The 5,743-nt window shown below is 49.2% G+C and overlaps 1 protein-coding gene across 1 annotated transcript in view; it reads right to left on the bottom strand.

Moving 5' to 3' along the window:
- Positions 1-5,743, bottom strand: part of TM4SF5 (transmembrane 4 L six family member 5) — a 17,987-nt gene that overhangs the window by 11,446 nt on the left and 798 nt on the right. The gene's annotated exons all lie outside the window — the stretch shown is intronic.

Raw genomic sequence — 5,743 nt, 5'->3', positions numbered from 1 at the left:
TTTCTTTCTTTCTTTCTTTCTTTCTTTCTTTCTTTCTTTCTTTCTTTCTTTCTTTCTTTCTTTCTTTCTTTCTTTCTTTCTTTCTTTCCTTCTTCCTGTCTTTCTTTCTCTCTCTTTCTCTCTTTCTTTCTTTCTGAAAGAGGGTCTCTCTCTGCCAGCCATGCTGGAATGCAGTGGGTTGATCATGACTGACTTTAGCCTTGACCTCCTGGGCTCAAGTGATCCTCCTGCCTCAGCGTGCACGTGTGTGTATGTGTTTGCTTTTTGAGACAAGATCTCACTCTGTCACCCACGCTGAAATGCAGTGGTACAATCATGGCTCATTGTATCCTCAACCTCCTGGGCTCAAATGATCTTCTCACCTCGGCCTCCCGAGTAGCTGGGTCTACAGGTGCGGAACACCATGCTTGGCTAATTTTTTTTGTAGAGTTAATGTCTTACTATGTTGCCTAGCTGGTCTCGAACTCCTGGGCTCAAGCAATCCTCCTGCCTCAGCCTCCCAAAGTGCTGAGATTACAGGCATGAGCCACTGTGCCTGGCTCCTCATGTGTCTTATCTGGCACACACCATCCAAGGCAGCATTTTGTGCTTCTCCAGGGAAAGGACTGAGAGTATCAGTTCTATTAGATCATCCCCAGCAACCTCAGAGAAACACCTGTTCTCTCCTCTTCCTGTCTCATGGCAGGGCCAGGACCCATGCTGACACCTTTGCTTAGCCTCCCTGGTTAGGTCACTAACTGGGGGTTTGTGGATCCAAACACACCTAGAATTGCCTTTTGGATTTACCAATTTTGAATGATCTACTTATCTGAGGTTTTTGTTTTTGCTTTTTTGAGAGAGGGTCTCACATTTTTGCCCAGACTGGAGTACAGTGGCATGATCACGGCTCATGAAGCCTCGACCTCCTGGGCTCAAGTGACCCTCCCACCTTAGCCTTAGAGTAGCTGGGATTACAGGCTTGTATCACCACACTCAGCTAATTTTTTCTTTTCTTTTTTTTTTTTTGTGAGACAAAGTTTTGCTCTTGTTGCTCAGGCCGGAGTGCAATGGCACGATCTCGGCTCGCTGCAACCTCTGCCTCCCATGTTCAGGTGATTCTCTTGCCTCAGCCTCCCAAGTAGCTGGGATTACAGGCATGCGCCACTACACCCTGCTAACTTTGTATTTTTAGTAGAGACAAGGTTTCTCCTTGTTGGTCAGGCTGGTCTCAAACTCCTGACCTCAGGTGATCAGCTTGCTTCGGCCCCCCCAAAGGGCTGGGATTACAGGCATGAGCCACCGCGCCTGGCCAGACCCAGCTAATTTTTAAATTTTTGTTGAGATAGAGTCTCACTGTGTTTCCCAGGCTGGTCTTGAATGCCGGGACTCAAGCGATTCTCCTGCCTCCACCTCCCAAAGTGCTGGGATTTTACAGGCATGAGCCACCACACCTGGCCCTATTTGAGATTTTTACTCTTTTGATTAAAGTGTTTGCTTCCCTTTGTAGTATGTGCTTCTCTGTCTCAGTCTTTGCCATTTTTCTTAGTGAAAAGAAAAGGGTCATCATCATAAATGAAGAAGAAAACACTGTGTTTAAGCCCAAATCGGCTCATATTTCTCCATCTCCATAGCCACTGGCCTAGTCCAAGCCACTGTCATCTCTCCTGGATGACTTCTGTGACCTCAGTTTGGTCTTTCTTTTCTTTTTCTTTTTTTTTTTTTTTTGAGACGGAGTCTCGCTCTGTTGCCCAGGCTGGAGTGCAGTGGCACAATCTCAGCTCACTGCAAGCTCCGCCTCCCGGGTTCACATGATTCTCCTGCCTCAGCCTCCTGAGTAGCTGGGATTACAGGCACCTGCCACCATGACTGGCTAATTTTTGTATTTTCAGTAGAGACGGGGTTTTGCCATGTTGGTCAGGCTGGTTTTGAACTCCCAACCTCAGGTGATCTGCCCACCTCGGACTCCCAAAGTACAGAGATTACAGGCTTGAGCCACTGTGTCTGGCCCATTCTGCTGTTGAAGGACATTTGGATAGTTCCCAGTTTGGTTGTTTTGCAAATAATGCTGCTATAAACATTCTTGTAGAGGTATTTAGGTATAAATACATGTGCATTTCTGTTGGATAAAAACCTAGCAGTAAAACTGCTGATTCTTAAGACAGGCAAATATTCAGTGCTAATAGATACTGCCAGTTTTCTGTAGTTCTTATGCAGGCGTGGTGGCGCATGCCTGTAACCCCAGCCAATTGGGAGGCTGAGGCATGAGAATCATTTGAACCTGGGAGGTGGAGGTTGCAGTGAGCTGAGATAACACCACTGCACTCCAACCTGGGCAACAAGAAACAAAACTCTGTCTCAAAAAAAAAAAGAAGCCAGACACATACCCTATGATTCCATTTGTGCAAAGTGCAAACTAAGCCAAACTAGTCTATGGGGTTAGAAGACAAAATAGTGGTTACGCTTGTTGGTGAGGTAATTCTGGGGTTTCATGTGTGGTGAGAGGCATGTCTGCACTTCTGGTAATGATCTGTTTCTTGACCTGGGTTCAGATGTGCTCACTTTGTAAAAGTTTGTTGAGCTGTGTACTAAGGATCTGGGTACTTGTCTGTATGACTTAAACAAAAAGTTTTAAAACTTGGAAAAAAAAAGTGCAAAAAGTCCTTCAATAGTTTTCTGTTGTACTTACAATAAAAATTCAAATGACTCCACTGTAGCTTTCCGGGGTGTTCCAGGCCTCGCCTCTGCCCTCCTCAGACCTTATCTCATTACACCTCACCCCACCGGCCACCTGTCTGATCCTCAGAAGTGTGGAACTTGTTCCCACTTTAGGCTTTGTACTTCCAGCCCCCAGTGTCTGCAACACTCACACCTTCTTCTTGTCTCTGGGTCTCGGTTCAGACATCACTCATAGAGCCCTTCCCTGAAAATCCTATAGAAAGTGGCATCTGCTTTGCCTCAGAGCTCTTCCTGCCAGCACCATTTTATTTTATTTTTATTATTTTTTTTAATTTTTGAGACAGAGTTTCACTCTTGTTGCCCAGGCTGGAGTACAATGGTGTAATCTTGGTTCACTGCAACCTCCGCCTCCCAGGTTCAAGTGATTCTCCTAACTCAGCCTCCCGAGTAGCTGGGATCACAGGCATGCGCCACTATGCCTGGCTAACTTTTGTATTTTTAGTAGAGATGGGGTTTCTCCATGTTGGTCAGGCTGGCCGCGAACTCCAGACCTCGTGATCCACCTGCCTCAGCCTCCCAAAGTGCTGGGATTACAGGCGTGAGCCACCGCACCTGGTCGATGGTACCTACTTCTATCTGAAATTGCCTTGCCTAGTTCTATACTTCATTCAATGACTTTTTTATTTTTTAATTTTTTGAGACAGGATCTCACTCTGTTGCCCAGGCTGGAGTGCAGTGGAGACTTTCATTTGAAAGGCTCACTGCAGCCTCTCATTTCTGGGCCCAAACTAGGACTACAGGCACATACTACCTTTCCGTGACTATTAATTGGGTGTCTGTTAAGTGCAAGGTGCTGGTCTAGCACTGGGTACACAGCAGCCAACGAAGCAAGCAGTTCTTGCCCTTGTGGGACTTCCAGCCTTGCTTCCGAGAGACTGGTGGCCTCACCAAAGGGAACACAAGCTTCAGGGAGAGCAGGAACCTGTCTGTGTCCCTGTGGTATAGAGCAGTGCTTATTTATTTGTTTATTTATTTATGAGATGGAGTCTTGCTCTGTGGCCCAGGCTGGAGCGCAATGGCGCAATCTCGGCTCACTGCAACCTCTGCCTCCCGGGTTCAAGCGATTCTCCTGCCTCAGTCTCCCGAGTAGCTGGGATTACAGGCACCTGCCACAATGCCTGGCTAATTTTTGTATATATATATTTTTAGTACAGACGCGGTTTCACCATGTTGGCCAGACTGGTCTTGAACTCCTGACCTCAGGTGATTGGCCCGCCTCCGCCTCCCAAAGTGCTGGGATTACAGGTGTGAGCCACTGTGCCCAGCCAGGTAGTGCTTCTTGAGAGTGACTCTGGGCACAGAGGTGGGAGGAAGGCAGCTGTGAATGCATATTTGGGGAGGGCAGCCTCAGGGAGCTCCGCTGAAGCAAGCTGGTTAGATGGGGCGGAGGAGTGTGGGGAGACAGGGTGGTTTAGGTTGGAGAGGGAGCACCCTGTGACACTGGTTAAGTGTGCTAGCCTGAGAGGAGTGTGACTGTCAGAGAGAGTTGAATTTAGAGCGATGGAGTAGAGTACAGCGGCCAAGAATCCATGCAGGAGGAGGGAGTAGAAGAAAAGATACCAGAGAGTAAGAGGGGATTGTTGGTTAAAGGAGAGGTATCCTCTTTCAGCAAATAGAGGTGTGACCAGCGAGGTGTGACCAGCAAAAGGGGCGAAGGGGAGCTCTCCCCTGGAGAACGTCATTAGCCAGCTGTCCTGAGAAGTGGGGAACTGTGCTGGGTAGATCTTTTGTCTTTATCTCACGAAGATATTAAACTAGGTTGACCATCCCAAAGTTTCCCTAAATGGGTGGAGAGTTGGAAGATGGGGGTTAGTAAGTTGGGGACATCTGTGTCTCCTTTTCCTCCACTTCTGACAGATCCTAGTCTTGACCAGGCGTGGTGGCTCACATCTATAATTCTAGCACTTTGGGAGGCTGAGGCAGGAGGATCACTTGAACCCAGGAGTTTGAGACCAGTCTGGGCAACATAGGGATACTCCGTCTCTACAAAAAATTTAATCCGGGGGCCGTGGCTCACATCTGTAATCCCAGCACTTTGGGAGGCTGAGGCAGGCAGATCACCTGAAGTCAAGAGGCCGAGACCAGCCTGGCTGACGTGGCGAAACCCCGTCTCTACTAAAAATGCAAAAATTAGCTGGGCGTGGTGGCACGTGCCTGTAATCCCAGCTACTCAGCAGGCTGAGGTAGGAGAAATGCTTAAACCCAGGAGGCAGAGGTTGCAGTGAACGGAGATGTGGCGCCACTGCACTCCAGCCCGGGCGACAGAGCAAGACTCCATCTCAAAAAAGTTACCTGGGTGTGGTGATGCCCTCCGGTGGTTCCAGCTACTCGGAGGCTGAGGCAGGAGGACTGCTTGGGTCCAGGAAGTTGGGGCTACAGTGAGCCATGTTCGCACCACCACACTCCAGCCCAGGCAATAGAGACCCTGTCTAAAAAAAAAAAACAAAACAAAAAAACCCACCCCGCACCCCCGACAAATACATTCTCATCTCCCGGAAGACGACTTAGGGGCATCCTCCCTGCCATACTGACCTTGGTTCTGAGTTTATCCTTAGCAGTTGGCACAGATTGGGCTTCCAGAAATGTGGGGTGAGAGTGAGTGGACATGCAGGCAGGGGAGGGTGACTGATCGGTGATGTCAGTCCCTGGCTCTGAGTAACTTCGCTGCGCCCCACCCTCATGCCTGTTATTATCCTGCCCTGGTGACGTCTCTGACAACCAGCTGCTCCTTCTGCCTCGACCATTGTAGTGAGGTTTTCCCAGCATCTGCTCAACAGTGGGGACGGGGAGGACAGGCAGGACACGCTCCCTACCCGGTAGGGGAGCTCTTTAGAGCAGTGAGGCTCTCGTCCTTTCTGTTCTCAGACATTCATCTTGGGACCCTGCGGCTCCTCTAGGACTGACTCCAGAGGGCTCCTAGCCCCGACCAAGCTATTGTCATCCTCTCCCAAGGAACCGTCCTTATTCCTCTCTCCCTGTCCCTCCTGTTCAGAACCCCTTAGGTGGCACCCAGCCATCTGGCCCGGGC

This window comes from Colobus angolensis, unplaced genomic scaffold (genome assembly GCF_000951035.1).
Source record: "Colobus angolensis palliatus isolate OR3802 unplaced genomic scaffold, Cang.pa_1.0 Scaffold47, whole genome shotgun sequence".
In the NCBI taxonomy this organism is placed as follows: Eukaryota; Metazoa; Chordata; class Mammalia; order Primates; family Cercopithecidae; genus Colobus; species Colobus angolensis.
This window is presented reverse-complemented; position numbering and strand designations above follow the sequence as displayed.